This window comes from Heliangelus exortis, chromosome 6 (genome assembly GCF_036169615.1).
Source record: "Heliangelus exortis chromosome 6, bHelExo1.hap1, whole genome shotgun sequence".
NCBI lineage: Eukaryota > Metazoa > Chordata > Aves > Apodiformes > Trochilidae > Heliangelus > Heliangelus exortis.
In genome coordinates this window covers 28,925,957-28,940,848 of record NC_092427.1, presented here as the reverse complement: position 1 = coordinate 28,940,848, position 14,892 = coordinate 28,925,957, and the positions used below count along the sequence as shown (strand labels likewise).

The 14,892-nt window shown below is 36.3% G+C and overlaps 1 protein-coding gene across 4 annotated transcripts in view; it reads left to right on the top strand.

Moving 5' to 3' along the window:
* Positions 1–14,892, top strand: part of CSRNP3 (cysteine and serine rich nuclear protein 3) — a 93,443-nt gene that overhangs the window by 39,653 nt on the left and 38,898 nt on the right. The window contains exon 1 of one of the 4 annotated variants that reach the window (XM_071747472.1): positions 2,929–3,014. The exons of the other annotated variants lie outside the window; for them this stretch is intronic. The gene's annotated coding sequence lies outside the window, so the exon portion shown is untranslated. Of the gene's footprint in view, positions 1–2,928; positions 3,015–14,892 lie in introns of those variants that run through there. 4 annotated transcript variants of the gene reach the window in all.

Here is a 14,892-nt window from a genome sequence, read left to right as displayed (position 1 = left end):
GAGATATGTTTTGGAGACTCCAGGCTTGAGATGCAGACAAAGAGTAGATTTTTAGTACTGAAAATTACCTTTTGTGTATTTATCTACACAAGGAAATTAACAGATACTTTTGAAAATGTTAAAGCGGGAATTACGTTTGGGAGTAGACTAATGAAAATTCCGAGCACTTCTTCAGCTCTTAGGTACTTGATCTGAGGTGTGGCTTTAATTCTGCATCACCTGCTAGCAAAGAAAACAGTTGGAGGCAGTGGTCATCTGGAGATCAGGGTTCAGCAGTGGTTACTATGGAAACCATGTGACCTACATTTTGCCAAAAAAAAATGGTAACGTTTCTATGATCTTTATTTTTAAATTAAGCACATATCAATTCTACAACTGTTTTTCATCTTTTACACATTGGTTTACTCAAGTAATATTCTTAGTTTTGAGTGATTAGTGTGGAAAGGACACAAATCTTCGAGCAGAAGTATGATTTCATCAGTACAGTACTTTATAATATAGTGATTTGCTGTCTTGTCTAATTGTATGTTCTTAGGAAGAAGGCAACACAATTAATTACAATATTCATTAGAGTAATGCATTATTTGTATAGTTAGCAGTGTATGGTAGCTATACTACATCATTAATGTAAACTAACTTTACAAATCAGTAGGCTACTGTATGAATAAAGCTACTGAAATTACTGGAGTTGGAGTAAGGATCAGAAATGCATCTGGAAGTAAATTCAGCTGGTCTTTGTCATTATGGAAGTGAGAATTTTCTCAAAGAATGAGAATATACTGCAAACAGTGTTAGAGAAAAGAGCAGCTGGAAGAGATGACATGACATTTGAAATAAAGCTTGAGTTGGAATTTAAAATACATATTTTACACAGTGAGATTACAACAGAAGAGTAAGTTTTGTGCTAAAGTATGTACCTAGTTAAGTCATTAAGTGTTGTGATTTGTCTAGAACCTTCTTCTGGCAGAGAAGCCAGGACTGGTTTTTAAGAAAATTTTGTTAGAACACATTATCAGAGAAAGGATTTGGATTAAGTGGTTTTAATTTGGGTGTATTTGTTGCTGTCTTGATGAAACCCCTGCTATATTTTTAGTTGTTTATTTATACTTTGTAATGTGAAGAAATCTTTAGTTTCACAGAAATTAAGGAAAGAGAAAAGCTAAGATGTAGAGTTGTTTGAAACTAAATATATTTTCCCTCTTTATGAACCACCTGCTAATACTTAAATCCTCTCTCATAGCTATCAGTCTATCATGACATTTGTTGGGACCATCAGAAGCAGAGGTGGGACTGTACAGATCCATAACTGCCCGAACTTGCGGTCCTTCCTCACTGTTAACGTGCACAAGATCATACACATCCTACACCAGATAATGGAATCACCTCAAGATTTCTACTGTATTTGACTCTCTCCTCTGCCCACGCATCTTTTGCAGCCCTGTTTCTTGCTCTTAATTTCATACAGCCTGCTCGGTTTGATCTATACTGTGTGGCATTATGCTCCGTCACTTCAGTTGCATTACTGGATTAGCTACCGTGTTATTTGTTTGCACATCTCAAAACTAGAACTTTTTTTTGTCTGTTACCTTCTGTCTTGCTCCAGAAAGATTGAGTTTTATGCATCTGCTTACACTATGATACATGCAAACAACAGCAGTAGTACTGGCAAGAAATATTAATTGCGTAAGAAATCTAAAAACCACCAGTACTAAATGCTCTGGGAGTTGATCTAGTTCATCTTTATGCTCCAAACTTTAATTATCACCTATACTTGATGTATCACAATCAACAACATTTTACAGATTTTTTTGATCCTAAACAATCTGAGTTGAATACCACAGTGGCAAACATCGCTGCGCTGATGTGCAAGGTCTTAGCAAAGGCAGCATGGAGGAGTTGTATGCCAAGGGAGTCATAGCCTGTGCTGAAAGAGGATTTAAAATTGTCCAGAGGTATGAGTCCAGTCTGTACCAAAGCTTCTTTGTAACCACATCATCATGAACTAGCCATGGGCACAAAATATCTTCCAGGCACATTTAAAGTGTTTCTCTGCTGCTTCTGGCTTTATGCCTGCCTCCAGCTCTGCTCGATTTTCAGTACCACGAAGAAGGTGAAAAATTACCAAACCACAGAAACTAGATTTTGCATTCAGAAATGTTGAAATTAATATTACTTTCTGATTCTTTGCAAGTTGAGCTGAAATACTGAACCAAGATAAGGTTCTGACATTATTTTCAAGCAGGCACAAGTGTTAGAGGCCAGAACTGTCACTGGTTTATGCCAACAGTTCCTTCACCCAGTACCACATCTATATCACCAAGCTTTCAGTACGGATCAGATATGTCTGGTTTGTTGTTTTTTGGGTTTTTTTCCCCAAAACTATATCCACATTGTCTTTTAGAAAGGTATCAAACCTTGCTTTAAGGACTTCAACAGATGGCAAGTCTGTCACCTGCCTTGGTAGGCAGGATTAATGTTTAATTGTCCTTGCTGTTACTGAATTTTGTTCTGTTCAGTGAAAGACAGGGAGGTTTTCTGACTCCCTGTTGTGTTGGAGCAAATGTAGCTCATCTGTACCAGAAACCAAATGTGCATACTGGCTGCGTGCTCTAAGTTTGTGTGATTATTTATACTAAAAAGTCAGGTCTGCTCATCTGAAGTATAAAATATTTTATAAGTCAGTCAGTAATTGTTTTCAATAATTAAATAATTGGGTAAAATTCTTTGGCTTAGTCATATATGTGACTCACATGCTTTTCTGACATTTTTTTCCTAATATGATAATTGGCTTCACTGCAAGCAAACTGAATTTTCTGTTTATTCTGTGAGCGTGCATAAGGCATTGCTTATACTTTAATAGAAATTCTAAAAGTTTGTTGGTATCATTTTAACAGTAATGAGACATGAATTTCATTTTTTTAAGGGCAGATTAAGGAAATGTCTACAGACTGAAAACATGATTTCAGAGGTCTAAAAATCTCCTGAGAGAAACTGGCGTTCTTTGAGATCACAAGGTCAGTAGTACAGTAGCAGTTATTCATGTGCATATATCTATACAATTATGCAGGCCCAATATCAGTTTTGTACCATTTGATGGTGCAAAACATGATGTTATATGTTACATGTCTGCCAAGATTTTACTGGCAATTTTATAAAAAAAATCAGTAAAAATTTTCAATTTCTAGCTGCAACTTTATTTTTTAAATGCTTAAAATTTATGATAAAAGCTACTGGCTTAGTATGCATCAGCAGCTTCCAATGTATTTAGATTTATACAGGGAAGTGTTCATAATTTCTTGTCTGTGTTTGTAAATGGATTAATTATTACATATTGGCATCTTTCTGCACTTGCTTGCAGAACAAACTGCTTAATATGTTGGAAAGGGAAAGAAAGTTATCTCAAGAGGTACTTTCAAATCTTGTGTTTTATTTTTCATATCATTATGTGATTCATTTTTTTCCAAAGACTTGAAGTAATGGATATCATTTATAGAGCCTTAAAGAGCTGGCCAACACAAGGAGTCAATGTGTTCAGAGTACTGTGTATAATCAGTATAATATTTTAGTAACATAACAAGGTAATTAAAAATGCTTGTTAAATACAAAGTAAATTATGGTAGGATCATCTCTTGGAGAATGTGTTGACAATTGGTTGTCAGATATGCCTGGATACTAGAAAACATGTATATTTGTTATCTTTTAGATGCTTGCTACTAAAACGCTATTTTTGAGTGCGATGTACTTGTCAAGGAAAAATAACTTGCAAGTGTAGCTAATGCTTATCCTGAGGGTCCTGTTTGAATTATGGGCCAACAATGATACAGAAAACTGTGAGTCTAAACGTAGTAATGTGTTGTTTATGTGGACATGCACATACAGGATAGTATTCCATGATCTCACAGTTAACTGATCTCCTTTTCCTGATTACCCTGTTGCATGTTTTTATAGCCTGACATAAATGAACTTTTTATAGGATTTCTTTTTACCTGCTCTAGATTATCCTTATCACACGTTATCAAAGGCAGTTGTCAGCTGATTCAATTTCAATAGCTTAAGCCTTGTATTTTATTGTGTCTGATTTTGATTATCTGGTGACTTTCCATGGTGAAGAGGAAGATGCATGCCATTTAATGAAGGCTAACTTGGCCCAACTTTCCTCAAATTTAGTTTATAGGTGATGAGGAATTCATTAGAATTTTCATATAACTTTCATTTTAGAAAGAATAGCACTTTTAATATTGAAAGATTTTTCTTTATCTATACTCAAGTGATGAGAAGTGTGTTACTCTTGCATGTTTAGCATGCAGTAAAGTGGAACTATAATGAAAAAATAACAACCAAAATAGTACTGCTGTCTTTAGAAGTGCTCCATTAAGTTACATCAGTAAATGCTGCAGGAAGACTTTCCATATTGGTGCTACTGTTGTTCATCTTCTGGGTGCAATTAAAAATGTTATTTAGAAAGGTATTAGACCAATATTCCTGGCTGCATCAGAGGTGGGTTCCAGGGAATTTTCAATTACCATGTCATTTACATTAATAAAGCTGAATAGCTCACTGTTAATTCGTACCTTCTCTAGACAGATGGGATATGCATGTGAAATTTTGAAAAATCTTCAGATGTGTTATGTTTTTGTTGCAGTATAAGAGTAACTTCAGCTGGTTTTTAGTTATGTAAATGAATCTTGCAACAGAAAGCTTAACTTTACAGTAATTATTGAAGTAACACTTTTGAAAATGAGGCTTAGTAACTACACAATAATGCTGTAATGTGTGGCTTTCTTTGCAGGGTTCTAGTGAATTTTTTTTTTTTCTTTTGCATTTTTTTCCCCTTGATTTCATTAACTATTAAAGGGTTTTAGAGATCAGGGGAGGCTTGGCCGGGACTCATCAGCAGTAACAAATCAGTCAATAGATGTGCAAACACAGAGTTTTCTTCAGATTGTTCCTCAAGAGTGTAACACTGAGGATCACCAAAACCAGTGCACTGAGTGCTATGACATTATGTTCTGTCAACAAAGTGTAACAATTTTATATGATAATTAATTTTAATTCAAATATTTGATATAAAAAGGAAAAATTATTAGGAGTTCTTAGAAGTACAAGATTTAGCAATTTAAACCTCATTACTTTTTAATAGAATGCTTGTCAATCTGGTTTGTACTTTTAGAAAATTAATGTAAAATAACATTGTCACATTGTTCAGTCTTTGTGTAGGAAAACCAATATATTTTAGAGCTCAAAGGTACTGTAAATGAACCAGTGTCTAACATAACCTCAGTTTACTTGATAGTACTTGCCCTGATCTTGCTTACCATGTTTTACCATTTATTGTTTTGTTGAAAATGGAAATAAGAGGGAGAAAAGGATCCTACAAAGCAACCTAGACCAAGCATGAACAGAGAAGCTTCTTGTGAAATGCAAGTTGCACTTGGTAGGCAGGCCCTGTGCTACCAATTTGGGTGGAAAAGCTGTGTTTCAGACTCAGTGAGAGTTACTGCAGAGATGCAGTATGTGCATCCTCTTTACTGGTGCTGGCACGGTGCTCGCGTTTGCACCCACTTAGCACAGGAGAGATGTGAAACATGAGATATTTACCAAGAGCTACACAGTTCTGAGAGAGACAATCCCTCAATCCCTGCTGACAGAAATGCAACTGTTTTCCCATGCCAGGATTTGTAAAACTGCAGGACAACCAAAGAGAGGATATTTCAGGAACAAATGGTATAATGGTATACAGTGCTTTTTTTTTTTTTTTTTTTCTTAAGAAAGGAGGTAATTTTATGAGACAGTGCCTCATTTTAATGCATAAGATACTAAAGCCTGAACCATTTGGCCAAGGTCAACCTATCTACTAGAATCTTTTAGGAGCACTTAAGCATGCAAAGAAAGTCTTCTCTCCCTTTAAACGTTTCCCCGTGGTTCAGTACAAATGTTTTTAAATAGAAAACACAATATATGGGAACTTGGAGGATTTACTTGGAAGATTTGCTTTCCTCATAGCGCTTCTATCCCTAGAAGTTAGTAATACAGATTTAAAAGATAAAAAGTCATGTGTCCTGTGTTCTAAATCACAGAACAACTGCTGCAAAATTTCTCTTGTAGTATTGGGGACTTGTAAGTTGTGGAGCTGTGTTTTTCTTAGAGTTTTGCTAACCAGTATTAGTTAAAAAAGAATTCCTGGGGATGACAAAAATCAATATTTAGCGTGAAAAATTGATTTATACATTTGGTACCTATTATGTAATCTATAAAAATGTGTGAATTATCCCTTTCAGGACTGGGAGACAATTTAAAAAGCCTAAGTAATTCCACTGGAGAAGGTTTGTGTTGTGTAAAGGATAAGAACTTCCATAGTATCTTTACCCTTTTGTTTGTGGAAATACAAATTTTGTTGATAATATGATGTGGGGTTTTAAAGGAGACACAGGGACTTCAGATGCTTGTATTCTAGGCTCTAGAGTGTCTTTCTTTTGGGAATATGAAGAATTCATTAAATAAATATGAGCAGGAGTGATTAAAGCCCTCTTTTAGCAAGGTGCTTATGTTAATGCTTAATGACAATCACTGTGCTGGGACCATTGTTTTTGATATCTGTTCGAACTCAAATGGAGGCTTAAAAATCCAACCATCTAAAATTACAACAGAATTAACGGTTAAGTATACTGATGAACAATAAAAAAAAATTATTATTCACACGTAAATATTTTAATAATATTTTTCCTTTCTCTGTTTCTTTATCATCCCTATTATAATTCTGATTTTTTTGAAAATGATAGTTCAGTGGTCCAGTTTAGTATGTAAGTCCTAGACACATTCTTGTTATTTCCAGTCCATCAAGAGCACCCAACAGCTCATTTTTTCTTTATACCAGTCTAATGAGGTCAGAAAGGTCAGAAGAAATGAGCAGGAAGGGTCAGAATGGCTTATGGGTGGGTCCTTTTCCAAGGTGATATTCAGCATGCTGCGAATGGATCAGGCTGTACTGTTACATTGTGCATCAAAATAATGACATGACCAATTTGACAAGTGGTCTTCATTATCCTTTCCACTGAATGTATTTCCATGACTAGAGCAATTAGTAAGGATTATCTTTGAGAAGAGAAGTAAATGGCTTTTAATGGCTTTTTTTGTATTAAAAATAATGTTAGACTTTTAAATTTTTCCTACCTGAGAATTTTTTTTGTGAATTCATGTGACAGGATAGCACCATGCTTCATAAGAAACGGTACTTTCCCATCCACTTACTGTTATGATTTACAAACAATTGTGAGCTTCATATGGGGCTTAAATTTTCAGACATGCCACCTATAATTTCCCTTTTTTTTTTTTCTTGATAAGATTATAGTGCAAAATAGCTCTTGATTGATTTTTCTAATTATTTTGACTTTCTCAGTGGCAGAGATTCTCTCTAACTGGTGGCCTTAAAGTATGCCTTTCACTTGTAGTCTGCAAGTGTGCAGTTGTGGGATAATTAACGTGAAAGTGTTGTTTGAAATTTTTTTTGTATGGAAAAGCTAGGCATGGAATAATTAAACTGCTGAAAGTCTAAGAAAATTACACATTATAAAGTGCTTCCAGGGTTTTAACTGTTTATGGAAACTGATTTCAGGTCTCTGCTATCAGTCAGTCCAGTCTTAGCAGTTAGATAGGTTCTCCATTTTACAATCCAGATAAAAGTTTTGAAATGCAAGTAGTGCAAGTATTGGTAATACATGAAACGTGAAAATAAGTTATGGAGCAGTAAGTGCTTGGCAGTTTCCTTGTAATATTTCTCTAATTAGAATGTGTGCTATTTGTTGTATTTCTACTGTTGAATAATACACCATCAGGCTATTGCTTGAGAGTCCTCACTGGTTACTCACTGTCCAGCAAAAATTCCGATACATTTAACATATATGTGGGCACGTGGATGTTTGGCTTTGTTTTCTGAAGTTTTGGCCTTGGCTAATTACAAGGTGTTCATGTGAGGGTTCCAATGCTCCTACCACTAGCAGAGTCGCCTGGTTTATATGCTTAGAGAGCACGAAATACTGGATGTGTGGACAGGCAAGAATTTTTCACTCTGATTCTGAATCAGGCTTGGTTTGACCCAGCTGTCAGCCTGTCTAGCTTTTTGGCTTCCCCCCCCCCCATGGTCTCACCAAATTCTCTGATTTTTGTGCAGCTGTGACACCTTTCACATCTTCCACTTTTTCTTTTGAATTTTGCATCTGAGTTTGCTGGAGGGTTTGAATGCAAGGGACTTTCTTTTTATTACTTTTTCTTTTTTCATGGATAAAATTACATTGCTAGCAAATGCTGTTGAAGTATGGTATTTCTGCTGTTCTCATTCATTTACTTTATTCTGTCATTCAGTTACTTTAGGACCCACGTGCTTTACTATCTGCATATGTTCATTACATAAAAATCTATTCCCTAGATCTCATTTCTTTCAGGAGTTTACAGTGTTTCATCTTATAAAATGTTGGCCTGCCTGTGCTTTTTTCCACTCTTGGCTTCTCTATTCATCTAATGGCTACTCAGTTTATTTTTTTAAAAGGTGCTTTCTTTTTTCTTTCCTCATCCTACAACCTTATCTATGTTTATATTTTTGTGATGATTTTTCACATAAAAGTGTGGGTCTGCAGGGTGGCTGAAGAAGGCCTTCCTGTAGAGTCATGAGTTTCAGACTGGACCCTCCTGCCTCCCAAACTCCTTCTCAGAAAGGAATATAGGTGTGGCTGGATCCAATCCTAGTCCCAGGCTTGGTCAGTGGTTTATGTCTAAGATTATGTGTTTGTGCAACCACTTACTAGAGTCAGCACCACCCATTTCACAGTTTTGCAAAGGACTTGCACTGAGACAATTTCAAAGAGTTTACAAGATACTCAGATTTACAAGATTTGCCTGCTATAGAGCCCTGCCAAGAGCTTGCACTGAGACTGATGCTCAAAGTTTCAAAGAAGGAGAAATTATTAAGACAACAGAAACAAGCTTGGAATTGCCACTGGTAGACGCATTTACTGTAAAAATTTGAGCTTGTGGTGGGTAACTCCTGGGTATACATCCAATAGAGTTGGAGGTGCAAATCTTACCAAAGCAGCATCCCTTTCTGTGAGGGGGTAATGGAGGATTCAGGCCAGTCAACCTGTCTGGAGTGTTGGGAGTTCTCTTCCTCCAAAAATAAGTTATTGTAAAAGCTAATCTGTACCTCTTGACGAACATAAATTGCGTGCTGATTGGTTCATAGCAGGCTAACAAGCTTATAAATTAAGAGAGGGGTGTGGAAAATCCAGTGTCGCTCTCAATGCAAATTTCTTCTCCGGTGTCATTGCTGACCTTTTGATTTCGGGTTATTGCTACAACCCCTCACCAAAGAACCTTCATCTCATTTCAGAAGCTGTGCCAGTTGCTGGCCATAAAGTTTGCAGTTGAGCTGTCCTGCTGCTGAGAGGTGGGTTAAATCTTAGCTTAGCTAAGGAAATGGACCGTTCCATTCACCCCCCTACTCCTTGTACACTGTAAGATAAGTGCACTGAATTAGCCTTTTGTCTTGTTTGTGTCCAAGATAAATGGCCTGCATCCCTTTGTAGGAGGTAGGCACACTGATCAGCTTGCATTCTTGTTCAGTTACAGTTGCTCTTGAAAGAATTAAGACATCTGTTTTTCTACACCTTTTGATTTCCTTCTCTTAGGGTAGAAGGAGAGCAATTCTGGGCAGGCAGCTGGAGTAGTGGTAGGGTGACTGAAATTGCTTTCCCCAGGAGATAGAACAAGGCAGCCCAGAACCTGCACTTCCTGCACTTCAGTCTCAAAAGTGGCAAATTTCTTTCTGAGCTTGAGCTGTTCATCTAGTAAAAGTCTGCTAACAGCAAATGAGAGCTGGTGCTGTCAGCTTGCTCCTTTGCTGTAACCTAGAAGGTCAAAACACATAGATACATTAACTACACTTTCTAAATATCTGACAAGACCAGTATTATCTCCACATATTACAGCAGAAACATGGTTCTCAGCATTCTAAAGCAGAAAAATAGGGACTTTTATCCTCAGTGCTTAAAAATGCTGGACCCAAGGTGTAAATCTGGTTGAGAAACCACTCAGTGCAGGGAGCCAAAAATCATGCTGAGGCAGTAATTGCTTCCTTTCTCTAAAATGTCAGATGATGCAACTTCTGATCAAGTAATATCAGTGGTCCCTGCAATCCATGTTTTATCTGCACCATAAATTGGTGAGCTTTATTCCAAGTATTTGAGTATAATCCTGTTCGGAAGTAATTTTTAAGTAGTTATGGGGTTTTTTTTGTTGTTGTTGTATTTTTTTTTAATCTATTCCCTGGAAAATGTCAAATAATAATTTGAAAACACCTACAAAACTTTCCTCCACTAGAAGTGCACAACATGAGAGACTGAAAAAACTGCAGTCTTTAGGAACTGTAGCCTAACATACTCTAATCTATGGCTGTAGTACTTTAGTCAGGGTGATAAGTGTATCTACTTAATCCTGTGAACAAAAATCTAACTGAAATGTTAAGTACTACAGCTGGTAGTTATCAAGCAGTTTAATTGGAAAGAAAAAAAAATTAATGAAGGTTTCTAAAATGCTGAAATTTTGAAAGACATTTTGGGCTATAATAATGCTCCAATAGAAGTCTTAATCTAGTCCTATTGCCTTTTAGGTAGAACTCTGAGATAAGACAGTCACTTGGTTACCACTTCTTAAAAAAACCTTCCAGATCTGAGCATGTTGCATAAATGCTGATCCTTGCGCAGTCGGTGCACGTGACTACTGCAGTTATTCTTTGTACTTTCCAAAAGTTAAACTGAAAACACAAGTGTGTCTTTTTATACAGGCAATAGAAATCAGCACTCCTTTTTGATCATTGAAGTAATGGATTCATACCAGTGCATCCTAGAATCATCCTCTGATTTCCTAATATGAGTGTAGTTATATAAATATTGCTAATCTGTCTTTGTCCTACATGAAAAATATAGCAGTGTTCCTTAGAAAGTGTGTTTCTGACTTGGAGTGGCTTTCTGAAGCTCTAGAGCATTAGAATGACATAGTAAAAAGTTTGGTATAAGAGTGTAGTGATCGGGTTTTAATTTGATCAAAATCTTGTATATATGCTATGGAAATTGCTTTGGATGCTAAAATATATGACAGGATTTTTCATTTAGTTTCTTGAAGACTAATTTAAGGGGATTTGAAATGATTAGCCTGTTTTTAGGGCATGAAGAGGGAAATCTCCTGCATACTTCCTCTTCCATAATGTAGCCTTCTGTCATGGAACATATGGGAGAAAAATGTGGTGTGTTCTGCTCATAGAGAAGACTCAAAAAAGCAATGAAATTCCCATTGCTGAGCTGGTATTACACACAAAGATGTAACTAGCACACAAAGATGTAACAAAAAATTATTTTCAAGTTCTGTTGGATGTACACAGGGGAAAGAAATCAATGCGGGCCAAATGGAAATGGATAAAATTATGAAAGAGAAATGGGTTTCTAGGCTTTCAATTGTATTTGAGGCAGTGAAAAGTTGCCTAGAATACAACCTAGAATTCAGTGTCATTTTAAGCTTTAAATGACAGATCTGTGGTGGTTCGTGGATACATGTACAAAGGTGGAAAGAAGAGTTGAAGTAGACCCACATCCTTGGAATGAGATCCTAACCTGATGTCTAGCAATTCAAGGCTTGTTTTATAATTTGTGTATCTTCCTGACTGGAAGAATAAAATTCCACTATTATTTTAATCAAAATAGTACACTGGAAATGTTTTGTGTTCTAAGTTGGGATGCTTCATAAACTAATTGCTATAAAATACAAAAAATACATTGCTGCTTAGATATCTCTGTGTGGGTATTATATTTTTATGTCAGATGATAATATTTGTGTTTATGGTACACAGGAAAAAATTCAAAGGTGTTAACAATGAAAGATTCATCTTCTGGTGGAAGATTAAAAAGTAAAGAGCTTGCCTGCTCCACCATGGAAATAATGAAGGCGAGGAATGTGACAATGTTGTTTGTTGTAGGGGTGCTTTAGAACCTCTGTTCACAAGTTCAGCAAGGGAAGATACTTTCTTCTGACTGAACTGGATTTTACTCCTATTTTAACTTTGTTGACTCAGTAAACTTTATGGTGTGCTATGGGTAAGGGCGACTAGAAGAACCAAGTAGCTGGGGAAAAAGAAAAAGAGAAAACACTAGCCATCATGCTTACTTCAAATATCTCTCAATTTTATTTATTTTTAATCTTTTTGCTGGTCAACAGCCAAGGGAAATTTGTAAGTTAGAAAATGGTACTATGACAAAAGGTGAGCTTAGTAACCAAGCAAGAACAAAGGGATGGAGTAGAGAGTAGGGAGTATGTCATTTAATTAAAACCAAAAGAGACCCTTTGTTTCTTCTGTTCGTCCTACAATTTCTAACAGTACCAAGCATAGCTCTGTATAGTTCTGAATTTCTCCCTGGCATGGATCATGTTGCTGTGTCTGAGCTGTCACAGAAACTGGCTGAAGCAAAGCTGGCATATGAAGCATATATGAGAGAGCATAGGTAATCTCTCCAATATCTCTTTTTAAAGTATCTACTGCCGTATAAGTTTTGTTTTGGGGGTGGTGTTTGGGGTTTGGTATCTTTTTTTGGTGTTTTTGGTTGTTTGGGTCTTTTTTCAGAAGATAGCAAGCAGTTTGTTCTTTTTAAGAGAACTTACTCTTTATAATTGGAGAAACTCTGTGCTTTGCTGGCATTTTGGACCTTGCTTAAGGCAAATGATCCTGTATCAAGCATTGCAGCTACTCAAAATGTATTGCTTTCATTATTCACATCATCTGATGCAGCAGTAGTCAAGAGATTCTTTTAGTGCTTGCACCTCTCAGCATATTAATTTGCTTGTCAAAGTTAATATTTTCTTTGAATAACCAGGAGTTTTGAGAAAGGTTGCAGAAGGAGAAAGAAACCATTTATGTTTACTACAGAGGAATATTTTTGTTTGCGTGCAATGACTCTTCTAATGCATAGTACTATTCAGTGGTATTTTCTGAAAGTGCACGTTCCTCTGAGATGTTGTCCTGGGGAGAAGGTTTGTTTTATCTTAGAAAAATGCAGGTGTTGTAAGATTTAACAAGAGTGACTCGTTAAGAATGAGATTGTTTAAGAATGAGCTGTTGTGCTAAAAATCATTAGGAAGCAGTATACCTCCATATTTGTAAAAAGCATTCGCTGTTTGTTACTCATTGCACAGCACGATCTAGGAAGTTGCTCCTGGCAAGGAGATACTTTTATTTAAGAGCCAGAAAGAAAAGAAAATTCAAATTGACACGTAAGGGCAAATATGCCAGAAGTAGGAGTGAAGGGTGGCACTGGAATCCTTACATTGATGTGCTAGGAGTCATCACTGTGTGAAGTTTGGAGATGAGATTGATAAGGTCCCAGGAATCAGAACAGCTTCTCACCAGTCCATCCTTCAGTAATAAACTGCTTTTTCCATCCATTTGTTGAGCTGAGGATGTCTGCTTATCTTTCAACTACAATTTGTGTGTTTCCCTATGTTTTGCTGACTAGAGACTCTTATTTCAAAATACAATTGCACTTCTTTGTTGAAAATTTCATTTAGAATAAGTTTTTCTTATTTGTGTAATATAGGAACTCAGAGCATGTTATTCTTTCTGACAGGCTATTGAAATCCATCAAGACCCCAGTATTTGAATGAGTAGTTAATGTGGCATCACTCTGTGATGTATCCAGAGAAAGCAAGACACTTGAGGACAGAGTGAGGAAATGTATTTGATTAAATTACATTTGGTCTTCTGGAATTTGTACTTAAGGTTACCCTACTCCAGTGCAAGAGGTGGAGAGCTTTAGTTAATATTCCACCATTTTCTTTCATAGATGTGCATTTTTAATTCTGTAGAACAGGTCTGAAATGGTAGAATTCCATGGGAAGTCTGAAGCTCTGCCTCATCCGGAGCTCAAATTCTAGGAATTTCCATGGGCAAGGTTTATACATCTTACCAAAGGAGTGATCACCAACCAGCTACTTCCAAACCAGAAAGCAGAGGCTTGAAACACTTGGAGTTGCTGCTGCTGTCTTTCATAAAGCATGAACCATGGCATGCAAAGCTTGCTGGTTTTTCTGAGAGGTGGAGTAGAGCATGTATTCACTGAACATTTTCCATAAATCCTGGTATTTAGATTTTTTTGGTGCTAGACTGCAAAAAGGAGTTCCAGCCATTTTTTTTTAATCAGATGGTGTGGAAGCTGTTGCATTTTTAGTGTATTCAGAGAAACAGGAGATCTTATGTTTTATTGCAAGGTACAGGATTCAGCCCTTTACAGTAACAAGGAACCGAGTGTAAGTTTCTCCTTTTTGTTTCATGCAATTGTGAATGGTGCTCTCTCAATAATTGTTTTGATTCATATCTAACAGGATGCTGAATAGCAGATTAAGCTCAGTAACTAAAACAATAATTTGGTTATATAAGGTGAGGATGATTTCAAGTTCAATTCATAAGCTTAGTCTATTTTGCTTTATATAGCTGGCTTGGGGGGTTTTGTTATTGTGGCGTTATTTGTTTACTTTTTCGTTTTGTTTTTGTTTTTTAAATTCTGTGCAAGACCTGTATTACAGTGCATATAACTTGTGCAATAGTTCTCAAGTTTAAATACACTTAAGGTAGACTAAACCAGGCTTTATGTAATTATTCATTAGTAATGATGGAGATTATTCAGGGTATGAATTTCCTTGGCAGTGCCCCTTTGCCTTGCTTTTATGTGGGATCTGACAGCTTACACTTAGTTAGTTATAAATTGTCAATACGTTTTTGATTGTTTTCATTTGGAGGTTCAAAGGAACCTTTTAGGTTCCTTTAGGTTTTAGGAGGGCCATTGCTTACCTTGACTCCCATGG